The 11,860-nt window shown below is 41.5% G+C and overlaps 1 long non-coding RNA gene across 4 annotated transcripts; it reads right to left on the bottom strand.

Moving 5' to 3' along the window:
- Positions 1-6,561: 6,561 nt before the first annotated feature.
- Positions 6,562-11,841, bottom strand: LOC135250232 (uncharacterized). Of its 4 annotated transcripts, none has more exons than XR_010328885.1 (4): positions 11,691-11,841; positions 8,484-8,714; positions 8,065-8,141; positions 6,562-7,082 (listed from the first exon to the last, which is right to left on the bottom strand). It is a non-coding gene; the product is annotated as an uncharacterized LOC135250232 (long non-coding RNA). The 4 variants fall into 4 exon arrangements; XR_010328882.1 differs by lacking the exon at positions 11,691-11,841 and adding an exon at positions 10,867-11,490; XR_010328883.1 differs by lacking the exon at positions 11,691-11,841 and adding an exon at positions 10,717-10,858 and having other exon boundaries at positions 8,484-8,727.
- Between the last annotated feature and the right edge of the window lie 19 nt (positions 11,842-11,860).

The following is an 11,860-nucleotide window of genomic DNA, read 5'->3' as shown; positions in this document are numbered from 1 at the left end:
ATTGTAAAGCGCTTTGGATAAAAGCGCTATATAAATGCCGTCCATTTACCATTTGCCATTTAATATTGAGCTCATGCATTATTTCACTCACAATCTTAATTGAGTTGGAATAATGAAATGCTGAGAACACATGGTCACCTCCATTCATTAAGTTCAACAAGGATTCAGCGCAAAGCACAAGAAAAATCTCTGGCATTCCATGCGCAACACTGCCTGCCCCAGCTCTAGGCTAACCTACCCACTGGTTTCTATTATTGAGATGGAATTAAAAATGAAATTGTCGTATGGGGTCCAAATGGGGGGGGGGGTCCTGAACTTGTGAACCTTGCATCACCAGCGAGTCCCTTAGTGAGTACAGATCTCCCAGATGTGCCTTTGATGAGCTCATGCCTTCTGTTGCCCTTGGCCTGGAAAGTCTTAAACCTCTCAGACGTTTATCTGGAATTACAATCTTCGCCAGTGCACAGCAACCAGAGTAGAGAATCTTAATTAATTTTCCTGAGGAGGCATTGAAGTTGGCTCCAAATGATGCATTAATCCTTATAATTTTCTGCCATTTTTTCCCCCTAAAGCCAACGTGTGCTGAAGATCCTTCACACAATGCACTTTATAAAAGATACTATCATAGTATTTCTTACGTATGCAGGAGAGGTTCTTAACCAGGCATGCTAATGAAAGGAGTATTTACAGGAACTATGTGCAGCAGATGGTTGTTGTATTACATTGCTCTAAAGCATATGAGTAAAATGATAAATCATACCATGAAAGGTAAGTCAGCGCAAAAAGGAACCTTTTTTCATTCATTCAATCATTCATGTTCCAATTTTAGTAATTTATGAACACGTTTTGTTGATACTGCAGGGCGGGGGCAGTGCTATACTGCGAAGGATAAGTAAGTTGCCTTTTGGATATTTAGTCCACAGAGGGCAGAAAAATACAGTTATGGTCCAGCTGACTTGTTTTGCTTGATGACAGGCAGGGAGAAATGAGCAGGTTCCATAAACTGCTGAGACAAGGCTGCAGATCATTTTAAAGGTGTTACATTTACTTATGGTGGAACCTGTTTGGTACATATCGTGCTGTTACACACAGTGAGCTTGGAACCAGTATCTATGCAGGAGCTTTGGGTCCCAAGCTAAGCTCATGTGTCTAAGCTCATGTCTGTGAGCAGACTAAGAGAAGATGAAATTAGTTAAATTAGAAGTGGGCAGATTCAATTTCCGAATTTCCACTGTATTTCCTTTACACCTCAAATTCCTTTACCAAGAGCACAGGAAATCTGCTGACACCAAGAGCAGAGAGGTAAATATTTCTGAAGAATTGGCTGCCTTAATTTGCTAACAATATAAGTGCCCCTCTTTGATCTGTCATGAGATTAGCCAATTAAAATATACGCTGCTGTCTTACTGCATGGAATAATAAATGTCAGTTTCCTATTACTGTGTCCTTTGGCTATTATACACATCAGTGACAAACTGTCCTGTGTCCAAATCCTGTGCCAGGGTTTACATTGTTTTAAAATGGTTTAATGGTTTAAACTGTCTTCTGGTAATGTGGATATGGAGTCCAACAAACTTGTTCTAGTTAGCATAAGCTTAGTTAGCAAAGTTCTCCTTTAGCCCAACAGAAAAGGACTGTGGGAAAGAACCTGGAACCAGAACTTTGTGGATCTGGCTGGTTCCAGTTCTGAAGGTGGAAAGGGGGCTCATTCTGCACCCTACGGTTCTGAAGGGGGTTTGTGTGCATTCATTAACTGGTTTGTGATACGACAAGGCAAAGGAAGAATGAGAGACCTCCATCTGTATTCTGTTCTCTTCTCCGTTCCTCGGGAGCTCATGGCTAAATTGCAGATAAAAGGGAAATAATTGTGGCACGGTGCCGAAACGCAGTGCCGTGTTTGCATTTTCCTGGTGTTAGGATTCGAGGGGAAACCGTGTGTTCACCTGCAGTTTAATTCCTCCACAGCGTGACTTCCTCCTATCTACATGCAGAGAAATTTGGCAATGAATATTTATGGTTCAAAGAGGAAACGGTAATGAAATACTCAGGTGCTAAGGAAAAAGCAATGAAGAAATGAAGATGTCCCATGATTTGGAGAAAACATCTCTTAAAAGTAAGGGTTACGTGTAATTTCGTTAAAAAAGTAAATAGCCACCTTTCAAAAGTGTAAAACAAAGCAAATGGTATATTACATTTGCGGGTGTGTGCAGTATGGTTTGATCTGAAGTCTTCTGAATGTGTAGTAATTGTGGAAACAATGCTTTATTATTAAAGTGGGTATGTCAAATAAAAGTGGGCAACATTGAAGAGGGCATGCCAGATGCAATTGTCAATCCAGTAGGAGCAGTTTTGCACAATTAGCATTAAAACAAAAATGATCTCTGCAGGCTTCACAGTGGTCACAGGTTATACAAACAGTGCAAGTTCACTGAGAGTACATACACAATTAATTTGCAGTGAATGCATATATCGATTTAGTGGAAGCAAATCAGTTTAAACTCCTCATGTGGGCTATGTAGAGGTCCGAAAACCATGCACCTTTGCACTGTAATAGTAAACAAAACCCTTTTTAATCGCTGAAAACCTCAAGTTCTCTAGATTACCAGTGTGAAATGTGACACAAGCACTGAGCATAAGCTTCTGTGTTATTGAGCTTATACTGTATGTTCAGGTCCCGAGAAGGGACTGAGCAGGGACTGCTAGCTCTTGTGGCCTTTGGTTGTGATGCACATTTGAGTTTTGCGCATTCCCTATGTATACATCATTAGCCATTGGATTTGCATCGGCCCTGCAGGGGTATTTTCAGCAGCAGTGCGGTTTTTGAAGGACCATTTCACTTGCTCTTAAAGCCTCCTCCTCCTCCTCTTATTGTGTCCCAGCAGACTGAGATCAGTCAATCCCAAACCCTGGAGAGTGAAGGTGTGTGTCGCATCTTTAATATGGGCTGGCTCTAGCAGCCTCCCTGTCCCTGCTGATCTTATTCCTGTTTTTAAAATTGTGGCAGTGTAGTATAGTGGTTAGGCAGCTGGACTTGTAACTCAAGCAGGTTTGATTCTCAGATCAGGCTCGCTGACATTGTACCCTTGAGCAGAGTACTTAGCGTAAATTGCTTCAGTAAATACCCTGCAGTAAAAGACGGATTCTGCAGAAGAATGTGAGCTGTTTAAATTGCTAACAGTGTCTGATGAATGCTTAAATTTATGTGTAAATTGGAAAGATGCCCCACCCCTGCCATACCTCACATTTCTCTCCATGTCTGACAGATATGGCCCCTGCCCATACCCTCTTATCCATCTCTTAAAACACTTATGACATCACCATCCCCCTCCCCTATTAGAGAACTGTGAAGTGATGATGATGATGATGACAACCATTATTATGTGGAGATGGGTTCCGGGTGAGGTGGAGGGCAGTATAATGGCTGGTTTCCCTTATGGAAACATATAGCGCAGCCATTCAATCCAGCAGCCTGACCCTTTGCTCCCTCCTCAATCTATCTAATTGTATCTGCTGTAGTGCCCTTCACAATGGGAGGGCACCGTGGAGAGATGACCGGGGAAATTGAATACAAAATGTGGTTAAATTACCGCAATCAAATTATATTGTGTGCGACTGTGCTCTCCCAAAGACGAAAACGAGCGGACGAAATGAGCGACAGACGTACGGAGGATGAGGAAACGAAAGAGAGATCCATGCAAATAAAAGAGGAAAGCACAAATGCCTCAGTAACGGCATAAACACAATAAACTGGGGAAGGGCGAGTGTGCAGACAACAGCACTAATACATCAGTAATAAAATGGAAAGACGTGATTACATCGATAAAAAAGTAATAAAGAAAAGAGAAACAGACGATACCTGTGCACATCTCTGTGGAAAAACAGCACTAGTAATAATGCAACAGTGTAGTAATATGACCATACAGTCATAAAGTAAAAAAAAAAATTTATAAAAAGAGCATCAGCAGAGACTGGGAGGTAGGCAGGGAGGCGGGGGGCCGTAGCAGTGTGACATTAGGACTGACGCATTAAGCGCATACGCTGTCTTGAACATTTCCATCATCTTTGCCTTTCCGGCCAATGACGCCTCTGCAGCGGCAGTACTGATTAAACAAAAGTGTTTTAAAAAAGGCATAAAACACAAACTGCTTTTTGCTGCAGTTCGGGACAGAAGAGAAATGCGTTGATAAATCGTTTCCCAACTATGCTCAAAAACAAACAAGCTTGCTCAACCCTTTTGTTCATGCATTTTTAAAAATAATAACATATGAATAGGACTTAGGAATAGGATATTAATAATATAACATTATAATGGCGCTTCCGCTCATTGCAAACACACGGAGGTGTTCCGGGACTCTCACTTCGCAGCGCACTGTTGCTGGTGCTCATTAAGTGGAGAGTCTCCCTTTGCATATCGAGCCTCTCTTCAGCGAGCACTCCACGCCACGATTAGTCATCAGGCAGCGCGGTCCCGGAGCAGGAAACGGGGCGCACGCCTCTGCAATCTGAGGAGGAATGAGCGAGCTGCGGGCCTGCTGTGGGGACGGGTGGGGGGGGGGGTTTGGGGGGGCAGACTGCGCTCCGGCGGCTGAGCGAGAGGGGAGCAGATGTGAAAACCTGATGCACGGTCTGCCGTTTCCAGCGCTGCCGTGTGCTGGGGACGGGTTCATTCACGCGCGCTGGAATACTCCCTGCGTGTTCTGGAAAATGTGGTCACTGAGCTGTGGTGGGCTCCATTTTCCCCACTGACTATAGCCTGCTGTTGGGTGCACATATTGAGCCAAAATGGACGGTGCCGTTATCGAACCGCTCTCCTTACCCCCTGCCTCCATGTGAGGCGCACTGTATTTGAGTCTTTAAAGGCCCGGTCTGAGCCCCTTTATTCACGCTGAGAGAGTCTGCCTGGGTGCATGCGGTGCAGCCAAGGTGACTCAACTCAATGGAAACAATGGAAAAGGGGCGGGGTCAGTGGTCAGGGCTTGGGAGTACTGTTTGGTGCAAGCTGTTTCATTCCTCATGATTAGTGTCCACTCAGCTGATTATGGTTGTGGTTTAAATTATGATTTTGATGTAGGTTTGTTGTGTTTTTTAGTGCTATATTTCTAAGTGCTTTTAGTTGGCAATACCCAAAGTGCTCCAGTAGCATTGCACTGTAATACAAGGCTCTGGAGCCAAATTTCAGGAAAGAGCAAGGCCATGAAAGTAGGAGGCCAGGCCTTCTGTGTCTTTTCAATGCATTGGCCCGTGTTTATTAGGTTCAGTTATGAATATATACTGTGATGACCCCTGCCCGTGTCTGCCAGTGCTGGAATTTAACATGTGATTTGTCTTTCAGGTGCCTGGTGGGTGGGGCAGAGTTTATCAGTGACACCTGGGAGAACCTGGGCCCAGTGTTCCCAGGCTTATTCCTTATATGTGTTAATAATAAAATAATAATAATAATAATAATAATAATAATAATAAGAATAATAATAATTGGAAACAGCTTCTGAATAGTGGAGATAAAGGCTGTGTTACTGCAGAGCTTCAGACTAAGTAATAAGGAAACAGCAACATCAAAGATGGAACGCCTCGGCGCAGAATCACCAGGTTTGTGTTTGACGGCTGTTCAAACGCTCAGCCTGTTTGTTGCGAGTATGCCGGGTCCCAGAGGGGCCCCCAGAGCCACTGCCGGGTCCCAGAGGGGCCCCCAGAGCCACTGCCTGGAGGCGGTTTGAATTCTGCTTAGCGCCGATTCCCTAATTGACTGCCAGAGGGTCTTAATTTGCCCCCTTCAAAACCGTAGCGATCAATAATCTAACAGCACTGCAATGTGCTGAGATGCCTCATTACAATGGCTTTGAGCTATTCCATATTACAAGGCAGACATTTTTGGCACTTTAACGATACTAATTCATACATAAACAGTAAAATAAAAATCGATATTATAAAATTATAGCACAATATAGTACATTGCATTGCTGTCAGTGTTGTTGTTGCTTTACTGCACAAAAAGAATTAAACAAACAGACCGGTATTCTGCATTTCATCTGTGATGATTGTGTGTGTGTGTGTGTGTGTGCATGTTTGTGTGTTACCATTTACTCCTACAACAGAAGAATGATGGTTCTCTTCATAGAAGAGTTAGATCCACACAAGGACAGAGCAGTGTGGTTGATTTAAAGCCAAGAAGGCAGGAAAGTAAAACAAACTATATTTAATAGTGACTTTTTAAAGACCAACTTGGTCCTCAGCCCAAGAGTAATTTTCTGGAGTTTGGATTTTTTTTTCTTTTTTTCAGATTTCAGACTGAACAGTTTCTACAGCTGTAATCTGGATCCAATCAACATTTGTCCCTAACTTTCACCATTAAATCCTAAAGGTGTAACGTCTTATCTTTACCTCTGTGATATGTGTGCAAACTGTGTTCATGTAGAAAATAATCACTGCTTGCATTTATGTTTTAAACAAATCTAGGGGACTAATGTTGACTGAATGACTCAAGCCTGTGACTGACTATTTGGTTTAAGTCGACAGTAGAGATTTCAGCACCAAGGACAGTGACATACCCATAAGCTATCATTACAGCTGCACTGCTTCATTAGTTTCAACCCCAGATGCTCTCTCTCTCTCTCCCTCTCTCTTTCTCTCTTTCTCTCTCCCCCCCTCTTCAATTTGGTTGGTTCTACCACGTTTTACCTAGCTGGCTTGGATCCATTTCCCAGGACAGTGACCCCCTAACCCACTTATTGTCAGTCATTTAGCTGATGCTCTTATCCCAAGGAACTTAAAGCACTGCATGCAAGAAAGACCCAGAGCACAGATGATACCAAGTAATCACTGTCACAACCAGTAGTAGGAGTCATTACATACATCTACAGCATCATATTAAATGCCTCTTACAAAAGGTAGATTGATGATGTAGTGCTATAAGTAGAGCATTGAATTTTGTTTAATGCATTAAATGTAGCATATGCAGGGGTATTCAACCCAGAACAAATGCTCAGAGTTCAGGGTCAGTTGAGACGAGATGCAGTTTGAACAGGGTGAGTTTTCAGCCTGCGGTGGAAGACAGTGACTCAGCTGCCTTGACTACTGTGGAGAACCTCTTCCAGAATTGGGGGGGTGCAGAATAGAGAGGAGACATGCAATAAAGGCTTAAATGGCCACAAATAGAGAACCAGTACTCTTCTCTTAGTGCCCAGTACATTATCTTTCATGTATGTTAACATTGCACTTAACTCCAACCATGGCCATTACATTAAATTACAGGCATTTAGCAGAGGCTCTTATCCAGAGCGACTTACACAACATTCTACATAGCATGTGCATTGCATCCATTTATATAGCTGGATATATACTGAAGTAGTGTAGGTTAAGTACCTTGCTCAAGGGTACAATGGCAGTGTCCTACCTGGGAATTGAACTTGTGACCTTCAGATTTCAAGACCAGTTCCTTGTACTCATTATACTACACTACTGCCCCAATGGCCCACTACTTCTCATTACTCAAGAGTAGATTTCTGACACCTACAAGTATGAAATTACATGTAAGGTTGTGTGGAATAAAGTTAAATGGGGAAATACCAGAATAACTTGCTTACTTTTGGAATTGCACTGCTATTTTATTGATTTTAAATGCTCATGTTCATGTTTTCCCCATATTTTCATTTTCTAGATATATCACAGGGTTTTCACATACCAAAAAGCAATGTAGTGTAGTTGTGTATCGGCTAGCTGGGCAACTTGCCATTATTCTAATTCTTATAGTCCCTTAAAAATATAACCTTATACCTTGTCTTCTCTAGAAATGGCTCAATAATTTTAGAAGTTGAAAGAAAATAGACTATACTTTTTGCAGACAATGGTCAACACAGCCAGCTTGATTCTATTCGTTATTAATACTATTAATCTATTGGCAGAGTACTACTGGCTACATGACAAAGCAAGCTAATGAACAAAAATAATCACTGAATCACTGTTACATTTATACACATTTCAAACACCTTAGAGTGAAACTTGTCCTTATCATTGCTAGATTGCATTTATTACAACACATCAAATGATTGAATACATTCAAACACTTACTGCTATTCATTTGAAATCTCTCCCTTTCTTCTCCAGTGATGACTGCTGCTTCTGAAAGTTCTTGACTTGATTTATGACTGCAAAAAAAAATTTCCCTTTAGAAATGGAGCTTGCAAGGGCACAACCAAATGTTATAATGTAGGAGGATCTAAAGCCTAGTATTTTTGGTTTCCTCACTAATGGACATTACAAAATATTTTCTTATAATTTATAATAGCAAATATCTTTTATTCATCATACAATGAATAAAGATTATTGACAACCCCCCCCCCCCACAAAGATTTAGATTACACCCTTGGAGAGTAAAGGGTGTGGAACGGAGTGGTCTGGTAGGAGTTTTTAATTCGATAGTTCATTTTAGATGTAATTGGTGGTTTTTCAATCTTGCTGCCCCATAGGACAAGAACATTGTATTTTACCATCATTAAAGCTGGACTTCATTGTTTACTATGTGCCTGAAGCCCAGAATGCCTCCTTCTGAAAAGAGGTACGCAGGCACGCAGAGATGAGAGCTGCTCTTCTCCTGGCTTTTCCTGCGATCCTGCTTTGGCTCGAGGCGGTCGGCTCTCGAACACAGAAGCCAGGCTCCACCGTTTCCTGTGTTCTTCATCCACGAAGGCCTCTGGAGGACTGGCCCACGTTTACGCCAACTGTGAATATCAACTGTGCATCGTTACAATCTAGAACCACAGGAAGCGCTGTACACCAGCGATCAACAACCTCAGGTTCAGTCAAGGAAACATACATGAACACCCTGCTATCGCCTCTGTGAAATTTGTTTTTTAAAATGGAACACTACGATGGTCGTGACCTTTGAATGCACCCGGCATATTAGTTTGGCCACATTTGCATCACTTTTCTTGTGCAGCCCATATTGTTGCTGTTCTTATTATTATTGTAATGACGATGGTGTTGAATATATTTCATTTAGTTAACTCCTCCATTTCTGTTCTGCTTTTGAAGCCGGATGTTCATCAGAGCTAATAAACATAACACAGACTGTGTTTTTCTGCACTTATTTCAGCACCTTGTTCACACACCCTCCTAAGCTCCTGGCACTGTAGCCACACTGCAGAATCACACCCTGTGACAGGGTTTACAGTAGTTAATATATTTAGTAGTCCTGAGAGACCTCAGTTTTGTTAAGTGAAAAAAGACTGTCTCCACATCAGTACACTTAATGATATTTAATAGACCTTACAGGTGAAAACTATGCTACACATCACTCCAGTTTGTCTCAACTGGCCATTCAGCCCTCAGACTTGAAAGGATGCAACAATGGACTCAGACACCCAAAGGACCTCTCCCTCTACCACACAACCTGCAAAGACTACCCTGCGAAGGGGGAAAAAAAACCTTATTGAGGGTTCAGAATATACCTCTAACTGATTTCTCGCTATATCACCTTGCTCTGCTGATATAACTCAGCCGAAAGCGAATCTTTTGTATTTAATTTTGTTAATCCCTTTTATTCATTTAAAAGGGCTCCTTTTTGCTGAGTGTGAATAGAGGAGCAGCAGGACATAGGCTGTGTCTGATCACTGTTGTTAGACATGGTGGCTTCCCGTCCGTCTCTCCTAGGGTTGTGGGGTGGGCTGGAAAAATTATCCATGAGTCTTAGTCTGCTGAACCCTCTGGAGACCAACTGGTGCAGGGCACTGTCCTGAAAATGTTGCTCTTGGTTACCAAAACAAACAAACAAATAAAAACTACTGGCTTCAAACAGTGCATGTTAACATTTTACTTGAACCCTTCAACATAAGACTGCCGTACCTTACACTGTCATACACATGACATAACAGCTGTCCCAAGATGGAATAACAAATGATGCTAGTTATAGCTATAATAAGACTGTTATACTTTTATTGGTAAATGTTATGCCAGATGTTACTGTCATAAAATTTACCAATAACAGTGATAATAGTTTTGTTGAAGGGTTCAAGTAAAGTGTTACCACATACACTGTGGCTAAAAGAAAGTTTGTAAATTCTGTGGTGGTTAATCAGTTAATTTCTTATTCAACAAGTACCACCACTGAAAATATTAAAGGTAGATGGAAATCCCAACTACATAAGTCAATGTGAGTAATTACACTGCATAAGATTTGTGTCTATTTAGAAGGATTATGAATAATTATGAGGATTAATTTTTTTCTGTTGGATGAGCTTAACTTAATCCTGTTGTTGTCCCTTACTACACAAATCAAGCAGTCATTGAACCATACGTTCTATTCAAATGTTGTATTCAAACTCAACTATTATAATATTTGCAGGGAATTTCAGGAGAAATGTGTCCTCCTTAGCACATCCTGGTGCATCTTTGTCCGGGGCTAAGCCTCCAGCTACAGAGTGCTCATGGGTAAAATAAATAAATCAAGAAAGAGAAACATATTCATCAACAACTGTCCATTTCAAAGTTATCCTTCATTACCAAAAACTCACAAACTGGCCAAGAGTTTAGCATTCTGTGATTAGCCAGTTGTTCATTAAGGCTCACGCATATAGGTGGACGGACTACGGTCTTTTACAGGTAACTCTCTCCTCAGATTTTCACCAGCCGAATACAGCATGAAGAGTTTAACTTGGTCTGACCTTGACAGCTCTCGGGGATATAGTCACGACCGACGCATCACGATCCTAGTCTTAATTTTACCTGATCATAGCACAAGATGACTCCTGCTCGTCCTCTTCTACTTAATCAGATATATGGCCCAAAATGATGGGGAATGGTTAACGCGAAAGACTGCCGTGCAACAAATCACCGAGGGTTTACCAGCGGACAGGACAGCCGGGAATCATTAACCTGTGCCTGTTAGCCTGTGAAAATAACTGCTTTATCACACTTCACAAAAATCTTCTTGATTGTTCAACAGCAATAAACCGCACACTTCCTGATCGCATCATTCCGAATAAGAGGCTCGCCGAAACAGCATTGCTTTATTTGGTTACTTCCTATAAAATAAATAGATTATTCATTTGGGTTTTCAGTTTATAAGAGGCTTTGGTGCTGAACAAAACTGCGCTGATTTCAGCCAAACACCATTGTTGTCCGAGCTGCTTGTCCTGCCTGTAACAGATCTATGATAGCAACAGAAATGGCAGCGACTAGTTAGCTGGAATTTGTCTGTTGAAGCCCGCTTATCATCTCTTGCCAAACGAATACAGATGGTGGGCATTGCAATGGCCGTTGTCACAGAGACAGTTTTTTGACCAAATTCGTAATCTTGTCCTGATAAACTGACAATCCAGTCATGATCAATTGGGATTTATAAATCAATATCTGTCCAATACTGCTAATGTGTGGTTATGATTCTGTTACAAATGACAAATGTTGATCTATATTCATGGTGAATGAAGCGAGTTACCAACCCCATTACCTGTGATTGTAAATAACATTCATAATGGCACTTTTATAAATGCAAGTCATCTTCATTATTTATATTAAAGCACGAGAATGTTTTCAAGAGCAAATACGTGGATTGATTGATTGTGTGCTTTCATTCTTTGGTAGCCATTCCACGAACTGCAATTAGTCAATTTAAAGTGGTCTGATGTAAATCATCTCATTAACTATGGCAGCTATGCGATCTTTAATGCCAAAGTTTACCACACCATTTCTAAACTCACCAGAGCTGTGATGATTTAAATTACTATTCATGAACTGACCTCCAGTCGCGGAATCTTTCTGAAATAATTAACAAGCTTTGCACCCAAGTAGCAAATGAGCAATTGGGCACTTGGAACCTGTTGCTGGCACACACGAGGCACCATCAATTCTAATTGGCACCGAACTATCG

This window comes from Anguilla rostrata, chromosome 3 (assembly GCF_018555375.3).
Source record: "Anguilla rostrata isolate EN2019 chromosome 3, ASM1855537v3, whole genome shotgun sequence".
NCBI classification, from domain to species: Eukaryota; Metazoa; Chordata; class Actinopteri; order Anguilliformes; family Anguillidae; genus Anguilla; species Anguilla rostrata.
The sequence above is the reverse complement of the archived record's forward strand: the minus strand, read 5'-3'. Positions and strand labels throughout refer to the sequence as shown.